This window comes from Sorex fumeus, unplaced genomic scaffold, assembly GCF_029834395.1.
Source record: "Sorex fumeus unplaced genomic scaffold, SorFum_2.1 ptg000125l, whole genome shotgun sequence".
In the NCBI taxonomy this organism is placed as follows: domain Eukaryota; kingdom Metazoa; phylum Chordata; class Mammalia; order Eulipotyphla; family Soricidae; genus Sorex; species Sorex fumeus.
In genome coordinates, this window is record NW_026606182.1 from 5,824,245 (window position 1) to 5,840,844 (window position 16,600).

The 16,600-nt window shown below is 51.1% G+C and overlaps 2 protein-coding genes across 2 annotated transcripts in view; one reads left to right on the plus strand and one right to left on the minus strand.

The window, feature by feature from the left end:
• Positions 1-16,600, plus strand: part of SERHL2 (serine hydrolase like 2) — a 248,975-nt gene that overhangs the window by 232,088 nt on the left and 287 nt on the right. The window lies entirely within an intron of this gene.
• Positions 1-16,600, minus strand: part of PACSIN2 (protein kinase C and casein kinase substrate in neurons 2) — a 102,605-nt gene that overhangs the window by 69,329 nt on the left and 16,676 nt on the right. The window lies entirely within an intron of this gene.

Below are 16,600 nucleotides of genomic sequence, written 5' to 3' on the forward strand. Positions count from 1 at the left end.
CTTAGCGCAGAGCCAGAAGGAAGGGTGGTCAGTGGGGGAAGGAGGAGAAAGAAGCAGGAGCAGCATCTAAATGGAATTGTTTCATGGGATGTGAGGGAGGGAGGGAGGGAAATAGGATGGGAGGGAAGAAAGGAAGGAAGGAGGGAGGGAGGGAGGCAGGCAGGCAGGCAGGCAGGCTCAGAGGGGTGGACATTCATTTTGCATGCAAGTATCCCCGGCCCAATCCACCGCACTGGCATAGTCCCTGGAACAATGCCAGAAGTCAACCCAAGCACGGACTGGAGGAGCCCCCTGGGCACTGCCAGGTGTGGCTATAAGACTAAATAATAGGGTCTGAGCAATAGCACAATAGGTAGAGCGTTTGCCTTGCACACAGCCAACCAGGGTTTGATTCCCGGCATCCAATATGATCCCCAAGCACCACCAGGAGTAATTCCTGAGTAACCCCTGTGCATCGCCGAGTGTGATCCAAAAAAAGAAAAAAAAACCAAAATAATAATAAAATATTTCAGAAGAGACCCACACAAATCTCTAAACTGCCTCATGTCAGAAGTAACGTCCCATGGCACAGAGAGGCATCTCGGCAGGGATAACTCAGTCATCGCAAGAAAATAAAAACTGTTTTCTACTTCATACCAAACACAAGAGTTAATTTCTGGATGCTGGAGAGACAGAACAGCAGATAAGACATTTTATCTTGCACACAGCCCACCCAGGTTTGATCTCTGGCACCCCACCAAGGGCACTGAGCCTGAGTAAGCCCTGAGCACAGAGCCAGGAGTAAGCCCTAAGCACCACCACAGTTGTATCCCCCTTTCTCCAAAAAAAATCCATTTCATATAGACGCGGTTTAATATGAAAAGCAAAACTTGACAATTATTTGAAAGGGGCGGGGAGTAGTACAGGGTGAAGGACTTGCCTCACATCTCACCAAACCCCGTTTCAATCCTCCGCCCAGCATATACTCCCCTGAGCACCCCCAGGGGTCACTCCTGAACACAGAGCCAGGATTATCCCCCTGAGCACTGCCGGGTGTGCCTCCCAAACCAAAAATAAATAAATCGCACATTTAAAGAATAAAACTGCTTTTAAAATGGGGCTGAGGAGACAGCAACAGAGGCTGGAGCACACGCCTTGCATACAGGAGTCCCTTTCACTGCATGATCCTCCGAGCACCAACACGTGGACCTCCCAAAAGCAACACACGTGTGGCTGGGAAGACAGCTCAGAGGGTGAAGCCCACGCTGCATGCACAAGGCCTTGGGCTCGATCCACAGCTCCGCATGGCCCCAAGCACCCTAAGGGGTGGCCGTGGTGGCCCCTCGGCCTTAGCAATGTATCATCAGGCCTAAACTGCCGGGTAAGACCCACCGGACATGGTTCTGAGCTGCAGAGCACCGCTGGCGGAAGCCCTTATCAATTCTTTTATTAGTGCTTGAGAGGACATGCAAGACGGGGGCTGGAACACACACAGCAGCCGTGGAAGCACTCAAGTGAGTTCCACAGCCATTTTGCAGGATGAGCACACTCGGCCGCCAGAGCCAGCAAGTCTCCGGAGCACACCCCGCAGTCACCGAGCGTGCACCCCAAAACCTGTGCCAGGAAGGCTCACGAACACCCCAAGGCCCCCTACGCTCCCCACGGCCCCAAAACACAAGTGACCCCACACCTGCAGCGGCATAAAGACACACGGCTCTGGACCTGGGATGACCCATTTATGTGTCACAGTGACCAAGCCCCAAAGCGCAGAGACACCCAGTCAACCGCTGCTCCGCCTGTTTCGGCCGAGGTGGTTTTGGATGAAATGAACATTTTAGGGGACAGAGATGGGCTCGGTGGTAGGTGACAAGCTTCATGTCTATGAGGCCCTGGCACACACACACAGATTAGCATTTCAATAGGCAGATTACTCTCCCTGATGAGGCTGGGCCCTGATCCAATCAGTTCAAGACCTGAATAGAACGAAAGCCCGAGGGACTTCACCTGTGCCACCAACCCTCCCGCGGAGGCTGCCAGCCTGCCCGAGGCTCCCCAGCTCAGCGGCGCACGCACCCCAGACTGCTGAGGCCACGGCTGGTTCTGCACACGCACACACGCATTCTAGGGATTGTCTTATTTCGGGCACCCCAGCTAACATACACAGTGAGTATTTAGCAGGAAAACTGAAGGAAAAGAGCAATTTACAGCACTTGCGATTCCCTCTCTGTGACATTTAAACAGCTGAATATAGCAGCTCCTCCACGGGGAAAGGTTCTAAGACTGCCAAAAATTTTGACTTGAACCAAAGCAAACGTACAGACGTGCTACATTTTTACTACAACACACAGGATGACTCAGTAGCACTGTAGCGCTGTCCTCACGTTGTTCACCAATTTGCTCAAGCAAGCACGAGTAACGTCTCACAACCAATTGTGAGACTTATTTTACTGTGTTTGACATATCCAATACTACGCGGGGTGCTTGCCAGGCTTTGCCATGCAGGCAAGATACTCTCGGTAGCTTGCCGGGCTCTCTGAGAGGGGCGGGAGAATCGAACCCGGGTTGGCTGCGTACAAGGCAAACACCCTACCCGCTGTGCTATCGTTCCGGCCCATGACTAAATAAATGCATAAATTAAGCACTCTAAGAGAGTAACAATAATAAAACAGGAAAACTATAATATAATTAGAAATATGTTAGTATGGTAATTCTCTCCCAAAATAGTTTTGTACATAATTATTTTTTTGAATAGAGGTCGACTATGTTTTACTACTGTGTTTTGTAGTAAAACGACAGAAAGTAAAATCATAGGGGGGCATGAACAGTAGTACAATGGGTAGAGCATTTGCCTTGCACAAGGTTGACCCGGGTTCAATCTCTGGCATCCACAGGGTCGCCCAAGCACTGCCAGGAATAATTCCTGAGTTCAGAGCCAGGAGTAACCCCTGAGCATTGCTGAGTGTGACCCCAAAAAAGAAAAAAAAATTGGAAAAACAAAGTAAAATCATAGCTAAGCAGGAACTAGTATTCGTAGATGCAGGTATGTGTATAAATATATTTTTTAATCGAGGAAATGAAAACATATTCTGCAACTCCTTCTTTCACAGTAGTAAGTGTGCCCCAGGTTATTCCCTGTAGCATGTGGCTGTTTCATTAAGGACGCTGTCTTTGAGGTTTTTCTGTAATGCTCCAAACGTTCCGTACCCATCACCCACTGTTTAACATGAATTTTAAGTTGTCTAATAAAACATTAGAGAAGATTAGAGAAGGGTAATAAGACTGACACAAGAAACCTAGGTGTCAACAAAAACCAAGCCCAAAGCAGGCCAGCGCTGAAACCTACCCACGGAGCCCACCACTCCCCCACGGCCTCGCAGAACCATCAGAAAAATCCAAGCAGGTCTGAAACCCTCCAGGTCCAGAGCATCCGGCCGGCCCCTGTTCTCCCTTTCGAAGGCAGGCCCCTGACTGCACATAACAGCCAGAGGGGGGTTAGAGAGTACGGAACTTCAGCAGAGATGCCAGAGTAGCCCCCGTTCTGACCCAGGCTTTCTAGATTTCTCGTTTACCCCTCCCCGCCCCCGCCCGACTCTTCCTACAAGGAAACTGCTCTCCTGGTCATTCTGAAGTGGCCTGTCTCCTTATCAGGCCTCTTCCTCACCCAGCCTGAGGAATTCATTCCTGGCTCCTGCCAGCAGAGGCCAGAGGCCACACCCACAAGGAAAGGCCGGTAGGAAGTGCAGACGTAGGGCCAGGTGAACAGAAGGGAAGACACGGGGCCGTCCCTGGCTTCAATTGTCCCTCCAGACCCACTGCCTGTGAGATGTCGAGTTCACAGGCACATCTGGGGCTCATGGACGTGGGGAACAGTGCAGCTTGCAGGACTCCCTGGCAACTTAGTGAAAGTTTCGCTAAGCTTGGCATTTAACGAAAAGGCCACCAAAATTGCTCGTTGTTAAGTACTGGTAAAAAAAGCTTATACATACTCAAGACCACTTTACGTAGACTTTCATTAGTATGTATCAGCTGTTAAACTGTATTCCATAACTTTTAAATACCAGCTAATATCAATCAGGATGCTGGCTATAGATAAGCTTTGTCTGGCGATGGAGTAATCTTTCAATACATTGCTCATTATTTAGTTAGAAATAAATTTAGACTGCAGTTACATAGACTGCGGATATGTAAGCACCAAACAAATATAAAGGACACAGGGCTGAAGAAAGTCTTCATGATTTGCATGCAGCCAACCCCAGTCAAATGCCCGTTACCACATGTCGTCCCCTGAACACAGCCAGAGTCAGAAAGAGGCCCTGCACACTTCCAGGATGGCCCCAAAACCCAAAAAAAAAAAAAAAAAAAAACACATACAGATAATGAAACTGGTCTCTAGTTCTCTCTAGGTGATGTTTGGAACAAGAAACCTAAAGACTAAAGAGAGACACATTTGACTACACAGCCCATCTCTCAACGTTGCGGCCAGAAACAGCGCAAAGGGCTGGAGCAATGCCCAGGACACAAGGGGCACAAGCTGGACTCCTAGTGGCACCCAGCCCCAAGGGGCCAGAGCAGTGAGCACTGAATCATCGAGCCTGGGGAGTTGGGCCAAGTACTGAGAGTTCTCCTCCCCCCCCCCCCCGTCTCAGAGCACTGTTTAGGAGACTCCCCCCCAATTTTTTTTTCTTAATTGGTATTGTATGGAACATTACATGACTGAAATCCATCATAAACAACTTTGTAACTATGTACCTTACTGATTCAATTTTTTTTTAAGTCATTTTAAAAAAATTGTATGGAGGTGGGGCACAGCCAACAGTGCTCAGGGATTACTCCTGGCTCTGCACTTAGGAATTACTCCTGGCCAGCCTGAGAGAACATTTGGGGATCAAACCTAATCAGCTACATGCCAGGCAAGTGTCCTACTCACTGTACTACTGCTCAGGGCCCTAATTCATTCTTCCAACTGGCAACCTGGCCTAGCACAGAGCGCTGTTAGGTCTTTGCTCTTGGCTTGAATCCCAGAGAGAAAGCCCAAGCGCCGAGAGGCGCCTGCGACACGCTCGCCTTGTCATAAAGGCACGCTCCCCCGCTGCCCCCAATCTCCCCTCTGTCTCTCTCCCCTCTCTCCAGTGTTCCCACAGCCTCAGAGCTGTGGAAGCGGTCAGTGCTGGTCCATCTCACTGGTGGACCAAAGGCTTATTACCACCTTGCTGTTCACAAGTCTTTTTGTCTCACTTGGCCTGAGCCTATAGTTACAACCACAGCAACCGATAACTTCCGGTGGTCTCCTGCGAAACACGGCCAGCAGCACTTGTTTACACATGGCAAGAAAAGGGCACGAGGGCCTCACCAAGCCAGTGGCCAGGGGCCAGTGCCCTGGCTGTCCTGCTGACTGACTGCAAAGCTTCCAGATGCTCCTGCGGCTTCCCATGGCATCCTGCACCTGAGAGCAGTACCTCAGACCTCCTGGAGCTGGAGCAATAGTACAGAGGGTAAGGAACTTGCTATGTTCGACCCGGGTTCGATTCCCGGCACCACATTTGGTTCCCCCAACCCACCCAGCATTGATTCGATTGATTCCTGAGCCAGGAGTAAGCCCTGAGCACTGCCGGATGTGGCCCAGAAAACAAAGAAAGTTTTAAATACCTACAGATTACCAGAGTTCTTGAGTTTCTCTGGGCAATGTGTCTATAGCGATCAGCTGAACTGTGTGAGTCACACAGAGTGGGTGCATTCCAACCCTGCCTAACGGCTGCGCCCAGACTCTGGCTCCCCCGAGCCTCCCCTAACCAGCTCCTGGTCCAATACATCGTTCATTCATTCCTTGGCCGGAAACACCATCTAACAGGGCTCAGGGGAGCCATTCACCTCTCTAGACCAGCACCCATACAGGTTCCTGTGAGTCCACGCGTTCTCCCCGATGTGTCTCCCAGGACACGCTTCTTTGCTCAGACCTGCGGACCCAGAACCAGGTTTTCTTAACATCAGGAACTCAGTTCCTTTCGGCCAACCCCTGCACGGCAAGAGGGTATCATGAAACTCTGCCACTCAGGACCACTAGCCTGAGGACTAAGACACAGAAAATTGAAAAACACCTCAGATGTTCTTGTCACTGACAAACCCCAAGATACTTACGACTATTTACATCTCTACTTTTAGGGGAAATATTCAAAATATTCATGCTAGTTACATGAGTAAAAATACGATGTTAAAATACAACTCCCTGTTCAGTTGTCAGTCTCCTAAGAGCAGAATCCTGCCCAGTTCACTGAAGGACCCTCGGCATAAGGCCCATGTGTAGCAAACAGACCACACAGCACTCTGGGTAAGTGAGTGTCCGGCCAAGCTGACCGGACCTGTTGCATACTTACATACGTGCATGTATATGTGTCGAAACACACACATACACACCCACTGTCCACCGTTTACTCTCCTCCCGTTGTTCATCGATTTGCTCGAGCGGGCACCAGTAACATCTCACAACGAATTGTGAGACTTGTTGTTACTGTGTTTGGCATATCGAATACCTCACAGGGAGCTTGCCAGGCTTTGCCGTGCGGGAGAGATACTCTTGGGAACTTGCTGGGCTCTCCGAGAGGGGCGGAGGAATCGAACCCGGATCGGCCGCATACAAGGCAAACGCTCTACCCGCTGTGCTACCGCTCCAGCCCTATACATACATACATACACACTGAATTACATAAACCTGTACAATTGAGTCCAGAAAGACACAGCTGACCTGGGTTCGATCTCTGGCACCCTATATGGTCCCCCAAGCCCAACAAGGAGTGATCCCTGAGCGCAGAGCCAGTAGCAAGCCCCAAGTACTCCTGGGAGTGGCCCAGAAACAATAACCAGGAAACCTATAAAATTAGTGCTCAGCTGTTTCCATGATAATAACAAGTTGCTTAAAAATGTTTTTGTCTGTCTGCGTTCTCATTTTTGTTTTTAGCCACACCCAGATGTGCTCAGGGATCACTTCTATGCAGTGCCAGGGATCACTGAACCTGTGTCAGCCATGTGCAAGGCCAGCACCTTACTCCCTGTACTCTCTCCAACCGTGCTGATTTTTCTTTTTAATTGAATCACTGTGAGATAGACCCTTACAACTCTGCTCCCGATTAGGTTTCAGTCATACAGTGTTCCAACACCCGTCCCTCCACCGGTGTGCATTTTCCAGTACCAACGTCCCCAGTTTCCCTCCCATCATCCCTCCACCTCCCCCCAGCCTATCTTTACAACAGGCACCTTTCTTCTCTCTCTCTTTTTCCTTCTGGGCATTGTGGTTCGCCATACAGATGCTGAAGGTGATCAGGTATATCCCTTTACGTCTACTTTTAGCACTCAGCTCTTGTCCCTGCTGAAATTTTAAATCCTGCTAACGGAATGACACACGTAGGCAAGTCTGATAAAACAAAAGGAAAGGACTGAGTTAAAAACACAAAAAACAGGAGGGGCAAAGAAATAGCATGATGCACAGGATGGCTGCCTTGAACATGGCCGACACAGGTTCAATCCCCGGCATCCCATATGGTTCCTCAAGCACCGCCAGGAGGGATTCCTGAGTGCAGAGCCAGGAGGAACCTCAAAGCACCACCAGGTATGGCCAAAAAAATTATTTTTTCAATTTCACATAAGTAGGATTAAGCAACTCAGACTACTTCACCCAATCTAGGTTCTCGGTCATCTTGAAATGAAAACCAGAGAGTAACCACAAAAAATTCTGGATGTACTATATGCAAGAAAAAATTGACAGTGCTGGGGCTGGAGCAATAGCACAGCAGGTAGGGCGTTTGCCTTGCACGTGGCCGACCCGGGTTCGATAACCGCATCCCATATGGTCCCCCGAGCACCACCAGGAGTAATTCCTGAGTGCATGAGCCAGGAGTAACCCCTGTGCATCGCCAGATGTGACGCAAAAAAAAAAAAAAAAGTTTAAAAACAAAAAGAAAACTGACTGTGCTGATCAGGAGAAGCCGAAGTTCGGTGGAAGATGGGCCCTGAGACGCAGCACACCAGGAGAGGGGAAGAAGTGGCCGACCCCATTGACTCTGTGTGACCAGGGGTCCTGGAGCTTCTCTTACCACACCAGAGCCAGAAGGAAGGCCAGAGAGGGCCACACAGATACAAACTCCAGGGTGGAGCGATAACACAGTGAGGAGGGCATTTGCCTTTCACATGGCCGACCTGGGTTCGATACCCAGCATTCTATATGGTTTCCCAAGCACTGCCAAGAGTAGTTCCTGAGTGCAGAGCCAGGGGTAACCCCTGAGCATCGCTGGGTATGACCCAAAAAGCCGAAAAACAAAAACAAAACAAAACAACAGATCCAAACGCTACCGCCCAGCTTAGCAACAGCAGACCCAATTCCATCACGACGCCAAGCGTGGTACCACTGCCAAGAGGAAAAAGATGCTTACCCAAAACATGCAGGTGGGGAAGGGGCCGGGAAACAGAAGCAGGGCTGATTCTGAATTTTACTTACTCTAGACTCAACACCAGAGATTAGCACATATATATGCATCATATGGAAATAAACAGTGAGACACCAAAATATTTATTCTTTTTGCTGGCAAATGTGAACAAAGTCCACTGTTAGTGCAAAAATAAAATCAGTGGGTTGGGCAGTAGCTCAAAGGAGGAGTACAGGGGCTGGAGAGATAGCACAGCGGGTAGGGCGTTTGCCTTGCACGCAGCTGACCCGGGTTCGATTCCCAGCATCCCATATGGTCCCCTGAGCACCGGCAGGAGTAACTCCTGAGTGCAGAGCCAGGAGTAACCCCTGTGCATCACCGGGTGTGACCCAAAAAGAAAAAAAAAGGGGGGGAGGGTACACGATGCATGCCCGAGACCGGGGTTCAGTTCTTGACACTCCACCACAGTCCCCGAGCGTGGCCAGGAGCGACCCCTAAGCACGAAACTAAGCAAAGAAAAACAGAGTCAGGAAGTGTGTGGAGACCTGGAACGGGAGAAGATCCTCCTCTCAGCGACAACCCTTCTCAAGAGGAAGAACTCACCAGCGGCCGGACGCCTTCTGCCAAGAGTGGGCTCCACACGACACCCACAAGGGCCAGAAGGCAAGTGTGTAGCTGGGGGCTCTAGAATGGTCCCACCTTGGGGCCGGAGAGACAGGACAGCAGGTACAGCATTTGTCTTGCATGTGGCAGACCTTAGTTCAATCCCCAGCATCCCATAAGGTCCCCCGAGCTCTGCCAGGAGTAATTTCTGAGTGCAGAGCCAGGAGTAACCCCTGAATATCACTGGTATGACCCAAAAAGCAAAAAAAATAAATAAATAAAAATAAAGTGGTCCCACCCTGATGCCTTCCTCTACCTCCAGCCCCAAGTTCCTCAGGCACCAAACCTTACCAGTCCTCGGTCAACTTCTCCCAACAATACAATCTCAGCCCCTGACCACAACTTCATCCATGCCCCAAACACACACACAACCCTGTGATGCGGCTTCAGGAGTGTGGGGGGTGGAAAGGGGCTCTGGGGGAGCAGGTGCTCTACCATGAGGCGCAGCCCAGCCCTCCCGAGCTGGCTTTAGCAGTTCTGCCTTTGCAGTGCTTCAGATCCTGATGAAGGGATCAAAGCTGAAAAACCCGCTCTCACAGGTTTCGTTCTTCAGGTCCCCTGAACAAACCCCTTTCCTACTCCGACCCCACCAAGCCCTCCAGCCATGAGTCCACGGGGAGCTGCTGGCCTTCACCCCAACATCACGCGCAGAGCATACAACCAGACCGTCATGACTGGGTCATAAGGTTCCAGATGTTTTTTTGTAAAAATGACAATTTAAGGCGAGACTGATAGATAGCACAGCAGGTAAGGCATCTGTCTTGCCTACAGCTGACCAGGGTTCGATCCCCAGCATCCCATATGGTGCCCTGAGTCCTGCCAGAAGTGATCCCTGAGCGCAGAGCCAGGAGTAAGCCCTGAACACCACTGGGTGTGGCTCAAAAACAAAACAAAACATTTAATTAAATAAAACTGACAATTTCCCTTTTGTCTGTAGGTATATAGTCTTGGTCATGCAACTCCAAATCATTCCTTTTTCCAGAATTAATCCCCAAAAAAGATCTTTAGACTATAGAGAAACAGGAAACAGAAGGCCGGGAGCTACACAGGGGGCATAAAAGAGGGAAATGATAGTTGCAAAAAAAAAACGTGTTCAACAGAAAAGGAGAAGCATCCGAACAAAGCGGCAGACGCCCTGCTCCAGGCACACGGCCCAGCTCAGCAGACAGACACAGACGCGGCTGTTCAGGTCCAAGGCCACTGGCAGGCAGACATTAAAGTCGGCCCAGCTGGGAAAGCCACACGAAAGAACGGCCGTGCCCGATGTGGCCCTCACTCCCCTTGGCTCCCCTCACGCCACGCTCGCACGGATCCCTCATAGGGCGTGGCACAGCCGAGAGAACAGGGGACAGAGGTCCCTGCCCATGGGACGGTGACCATGCCACCGAGAGACAGATGAAGAGCACACACTGAGACCATGTGGGAACACAAGGACTTTAGACAAACAATAAAGAGACGGGGAGCAAACAGAGGGATGGCCCGGGCAGGCCACTAAGGAGGCTGCTTGGGTGCTGCGGCCTGAAGGATGGTAAGAAGATGCCCCGACATGAGGGAGCCACGTGGCAAAGGCCCTAAGAAGGGACGCTGACTCCTGTACCAAATATTCACCTAAGCGCAGCCCTTTTCCCTCCATCCTAGAAAACCACTCTGAATCCCAGATTGGATCCTGACTCTTGTGTTGAAAATTCTTGATCTCCACTGCCTACGAAGTCCCTGAAAACCAAACTTCCTAAATGGATTTACCTTATACACCTTATATAAAACACACACACACACACACACACACACACACACACACACACACACCCCTCCTCTTCCTCCAGAAGCACACACATGCATACACACAATACATACACATACACACACGCGTGTGTGCGTGCGCGTAAGAACAGGCCCGAGCTGAGCACATCCTGCATTCAGATGAACACAGAACTGACCCCTGAATGCACAGCTGTGTGAGCAGAAGCCAAGGGCTCCCACCCCAGACCATCACCTCTCTCTCCAGCTGGGCAGACCTCCTTGCACAGAGAGAAGGGGCTATACAAGTGCCAAGAAGCTCCCAGTCCCAGGGTGCAAGGGAGCGTCTACGACTGGCCTTAGCTCTGTTCTTCCTGGCTGGGGAACCTTCGATAGCTTAACTACGACTCAGAAACTCTGTTTTCTTGCACCAGCCTTGCAAGCTACAATAAAGACTGGCAATAGGGCACGTCCCACCTGGTTGCAGTTAGACACGGACTGCGTTGCCTACGAGCTAGTCTGCGCTCTCAGAGAACTCCATCTCTAGCCCCTGCATATGCCCCCACAAACTGCCAACCCTGACCTCCAGGGAACTCTGTGGTGAGTCAAGACCACCCACTCAGGAAAAACCACAACTCGCCCCACGGGCATCAAGTTAGAAGCCAGGAGCGTGCCACAGTAAGAGTGGACCACAAGCAAATAAAATGTGCACATTTTCGCAAAATGCACTTCAGTCACTTGATCCCCTTCCCAGCCTCTGCCCCAAACATAAAACTGAGAGCACTGCACAGAAAAGAAGCATCCGAACAAAGCAGCAGACGCCCCTCCTAGTAATCAAAAAGAAAAAAATAGATTATGCACTGAACTGATGGTTTCATTCCGGGGTTTATACCCCAACAACCCCTAAGAGTCCAGCCTCAGGGTTCATAGGTCAAAGGTCTAACTGCTCCTCGAACTACAGCAGCTCGGAAGGAAAGCCTCGCGGTGACAGGACCGGACACAGCAGTGAAATACAGCAAGACATTTTGAAACGGCCTCTGCACTACACAGCGAACATTTCTCACCAAGCTTCCTTCTCTTTCAGAGACCGCAAAAACTATACTGACTGGCCCCAACATTCCAAAGACACACTTTCAAAAACTCAAATTATATATGGAGCTTACCATACTCAAATCATGTATGGAGAGCCCACTCTTCGGGGTGGGTTCAAGGATTTCATGGAAAATGTTCAACCAAATCCCTCCTCTGATTCAACAATGTAATACATAGGGACTAACAGTTTCTTTCGTCGCCATCTCTACGCCTCAGTTTACTGGTCTGTGAAATGGGCAGCTGTGAGAACTGAATGGGTGACACCTGAGAGGGAGGAGCAGCCCATGGCTGCGAGGGGCGAACCCTGACTACGAGCCAGCAACCAGCAACAGACTGGCAGCCAGACTACCAGCTACAAGTGAGTAAGACCAACAGAGATCAGAAATCAAGCGAATCCTTTACCAAGAAGTGGCTGAAGGGAAAGGAAGAAGGAGCCCCCATATCGCACACTCAGACGCTCCCACCACCCACACACACGCAATCATAAAGCTAGGCGAAGGAGCCAAAATGTCTCCACCCGGGCCAGAGAGATAATACAGAGGGTAGAGTATTTGCCTTGCATGCAGCTGACCCAGGTTCGATCGATCCCCAGCATCCCATATGGCCCCTCGAGCACCACCAGGAGTAATTCCTGGGTGTGACCCAAAATGCAAAACAAAACAAAACAAAAGCCTCCACCTATGGCAGGCACGAGGGCGGCCTGCCCACAAGGATGGGAATGGCCCCTCCCTCCCCTGTCCCTGGCCACTGCAGCCCGTATCCACATGGCTCAAGCCTGGTCCCGCCTGGCCCCACCCCACCCACCAGCACAGAAGGTTTATTGTCCTCTTACTCCTCTGCACCTAGCAGGCCTCCACGGTCACTCTGGAACTGAGACACTGTCCAGAACTCTCAAAGTTCTAGAAGGCCCAAAGCTGAGAAGAGGCCACATGGGATCCCAGCGGGCATCGCCAGCCCCTTCCCCACACGCCGCCACCGAAAGCCCTGCCACAGTGAGCTTGCACAAAACAGCAGGCCAGGCTTCGCACAGCTGCTGGGACGCAACCATCACAGGCAGAACTGAGGAGTGACGGAGACCACAGTTTCCAGACCACCTGGTCTCAATGACAAGAGACAAACATCACACAAACACAAAAAAAAGGAGGGCTCAAAAGTAGGCACGACCTCGGCTTCAGCAACAATTTTAGCTGGTCAAACCAAACAAGAACAATGCACACGGAACTGATTTGTGCAAATGTGAACTTCTGCTCCTCAGAAGGTGCTGAAAGATAACGGGATGCAATAAGGCACCCCTGAACCCCACCTGCCGGTGCAATGCAGTGACAATGCCAGAGAAGCAATCATAGACACATGTGGGAGAAAATATGGGAGACTCCTATCTTTGGTAAAGAACCTGTATCCTGACCATATAAAGAAATCTCAGGACAGGGATTAAGGCGCTTGCTGGCACACGGCTGACCCCAGTTCAATCCCCCGAACTGGATATAATCCCCAGAGCACTAAGGGGCATGGCCAAAAAAAAGTCTCAAATTGTGCAAGAAAATTAGCCGACCCATTTTTCACTTCACCAAAGAAGGGGTACAGACAGCAACTAAGCACACACAGATGTCCAATATTCACTAGTCATTAGGGAAACACAGACCAAAATCCACCAGAAGATAAAACTTGAAAGGACTGTGCGAGGGCTAGAGCGACAGTATAGCAAGGAGGGCACTTGCCTTGCATGGGTCGACCCGGATTCTATCCCCGGCAACCTGTATGGTTCCCCAAGTCCACCAGGAGTGATATCTGAGTCCAGAACCAGGAGTAAGTCCTAAGCAATGACAGGCTTGGCCCCCTGCAAAAAAATGACTGAGCACACCACATTCTGGGGAGCAGCAGGGGTCAGAACTCTCGCACCCGCAGCTGGGACTGGGTATGGTAGCGCACTCTGAAAACCAACAATTACTTGAGACTGTCTCATAAAGCTACACACAACCCCATCATCCAGCCACTCCATGGGAAAGGAAGCATGTTCCCCTTGAAAGACTTGTACAGAGGCTCGGACCTGCTTCATCTGTAGACCCCAAACTACCACCAGCCCAAAGTTCATCAGTAGATAGATAGATAGATAAAAACTAACGGATCCCTGAGCCCAGAGCGACAGAACAGTGGGTGAGGCACCTGCCTTGCACACATCCAACCCAGGTTCAATCTCAACATCCCACATGGTCCCCTGAGCACCACCAGGAGTGATTTCTGAGTGCAGAGCCAGGAGTAACCCCTGAGCATTGCTGGGTGTGACCCACCCAGTTTCTGTGCTCATCTCCAACCTGGCAGCTACGATGGCAGGACCAGCTCCAGGAGCCCTGGGGAAGGTCAAGTGTACTGGGAACACCACAAGGAAGCAGCGACCCGAGACTCACAGCCCGCCCCTGCCAGGGCGCAAGCAGTCACGAGAAGAATGTGCCCCGAGAGTCCTGCAGCTGCCTCCCTGCTGACTAGTGGGCTGACCGCCTTCTAGAAGGGACATTTACGCCAAGTCAGACTGACAGTGCTTTACTGCAAGTAGAAGATTTTCATGTAAATGTGTAAACTGTGTATTAGGATTCCTCCAGGCTGAAGTCCACCAAGCTGAGGGAGAAGTAAAACAGGAGCTTGCTAATCAGGAACAAAGCCACAGAACAGCGGGCAGGGCACAACCAACCTGAGTTTGATCCCTTGCACCTGAAAGGGAGTCCCAAGCACTGCCAGGAGTGACTCCTGAGTACGGAATCAGGAGTAAGCCCTGAGCACTGCCATGTGCCTCCCTCAAAAATAAAAAAGACCCTTATAAAGACAAGATTCCTGTAACTATGCCAGAAATCTCACAAACTCCAAAAGAGCTCAGTTACAAAAACCCTGGGAGAAATTGCCAGAGCAGCAAGGTCCTTCTCAGGAGTTGCAGGCTTAGAGTATAAACAGCCTTGCGGCCTGAGGGCAACCTGCCCCTCCTGCCCCATTCTGAGCCCCAGCTGCCAGGTGGGAGAGAGACCTCCGGCACAGCAGGGCCAGAGGAGCAGGGGGGTCTAGAATACACACGCTTAGTCTGGGGCTTTGTTCTTTCAAGGCACCCGCGCACACACACACATGCACGCACGTCTTTCAAGGTACACACATACATGCACACATGCACGCACACATGCACGTTAGTGGGAATCCTTCAGTCTCTACCCCTAAAATCCGTACACAAACTCATGCATGGAGCACAGTCTCCGCCTGCGGTACAGGCACACAAGGGCAGAGCTGCCCCTCAGTGATGGCTCAGGGAGACTGGACCCCGTAATGTCCCCCTCTGATCAAAAGCAAGGGTTCCCGGTCCACAGGGCTCCTACAAAGTGTCACCCACAAAGTGTCACCCAACAAGGGGGATTGTGGAGAGGGTCAGCATTTTGTTATTGTTTCATGGCCACTCTCTGTCGTGCTAGGGGACGATCCAGCCTAGAGGAGCCCCGATGAACACACAAGGCCTACGGGCTCCCCTACACCCTCCAACTGCCCCTGCGCCCCCACACCTGGATAGCTCTCACACACACACACACACACACACACGCCCCTTCCACAATCCCCATCTTGCTGAACTTCAAACCTGGGCTCTCCCATCCACCTCCCCCTTCTCCGCTGGAAACCAGTTGGAATGCCTCCCAACTCCGTGGCAACTGGACACCACCCCTCGGCACGGAGACCAAGGGGCTTGGCAGCCTGCAGGGACACTGCGAGTTTGCGTCTAGGCCACCGTGGAGTGGAAGGCAGCCTCCCAGCAGAGACTCGCCCCTGGCTCTGCGGCAGGGCCCGCTCAGGTTCCACCCCAACAAGGGCAAACCTTGGGGGAGGCGGAGTCTCCGAGTTATTAAATGTAAATATTTAAACAACTGGCAGCTGTGGATGCCAGGAGGCTGGCAGCTTGCAAACTTCCTGTCCAAATGAGCCAAGCTCCTGCTCCGCTGTTCCACCCCACCCGCCACACACCCTGCAAAAGCAACTTCTCAGGAAGTTATGCTATCAGCTAGGTGGTACCTTAAAACAAGAAAACAACTGGGAGCCTGAGGGATAGCATAGCAGGGAGGGCATTTGCCTTGCACTCGGCCAACCCAGGTTTGATCCCCAGCAGCCCAGAGGTCCCCCAAGCACCGCCACGAGTGATTCCTGGGTGCAGAGCCAGGAGTAACACCTGAGCATCGCTGGGTGTGAACCAAAAAGAAAAAAAGAAAAAAGAAAACAACTGACCAGTGTGAAAAAGCCGAGGTGTGCGGAGCTAGCTAACTACTAATGACATGGGTGTCAGGTGTTGCTCTCGGGGCAGTAATTTGGGGCTGAGGGATAGGCTTATGCAATTATGCTACCAGTAAACACTTATTCCAAGTGTCTGTGACCGGCCGCTCCCACTCGGCGGTCTGAAACACTCCAGGGCTACCGTTCTTGAGGTGACTGGCATGGGAAAGATCCCTTTTCCTTTTTTTTTTTTTAATATTTTGTCTTTGGGTCACACTAGGCTGGGCTCAGGGACACCCCTGGCAGGGCTTGGGCGACCATATGGAATACCAGGGATCAAACCTGGGTCAGCCAGGTGCAAGAAAAACGCCCTACCCACTGCACTCTCTCTGGCCCCTCCTTTCTTAAATAACAAACAAACAAAAAACACTGGGGGAGGGTCTCATGTAGCAGTGGTCAGGAATGGGTCTAATCCAGGCCTCAAA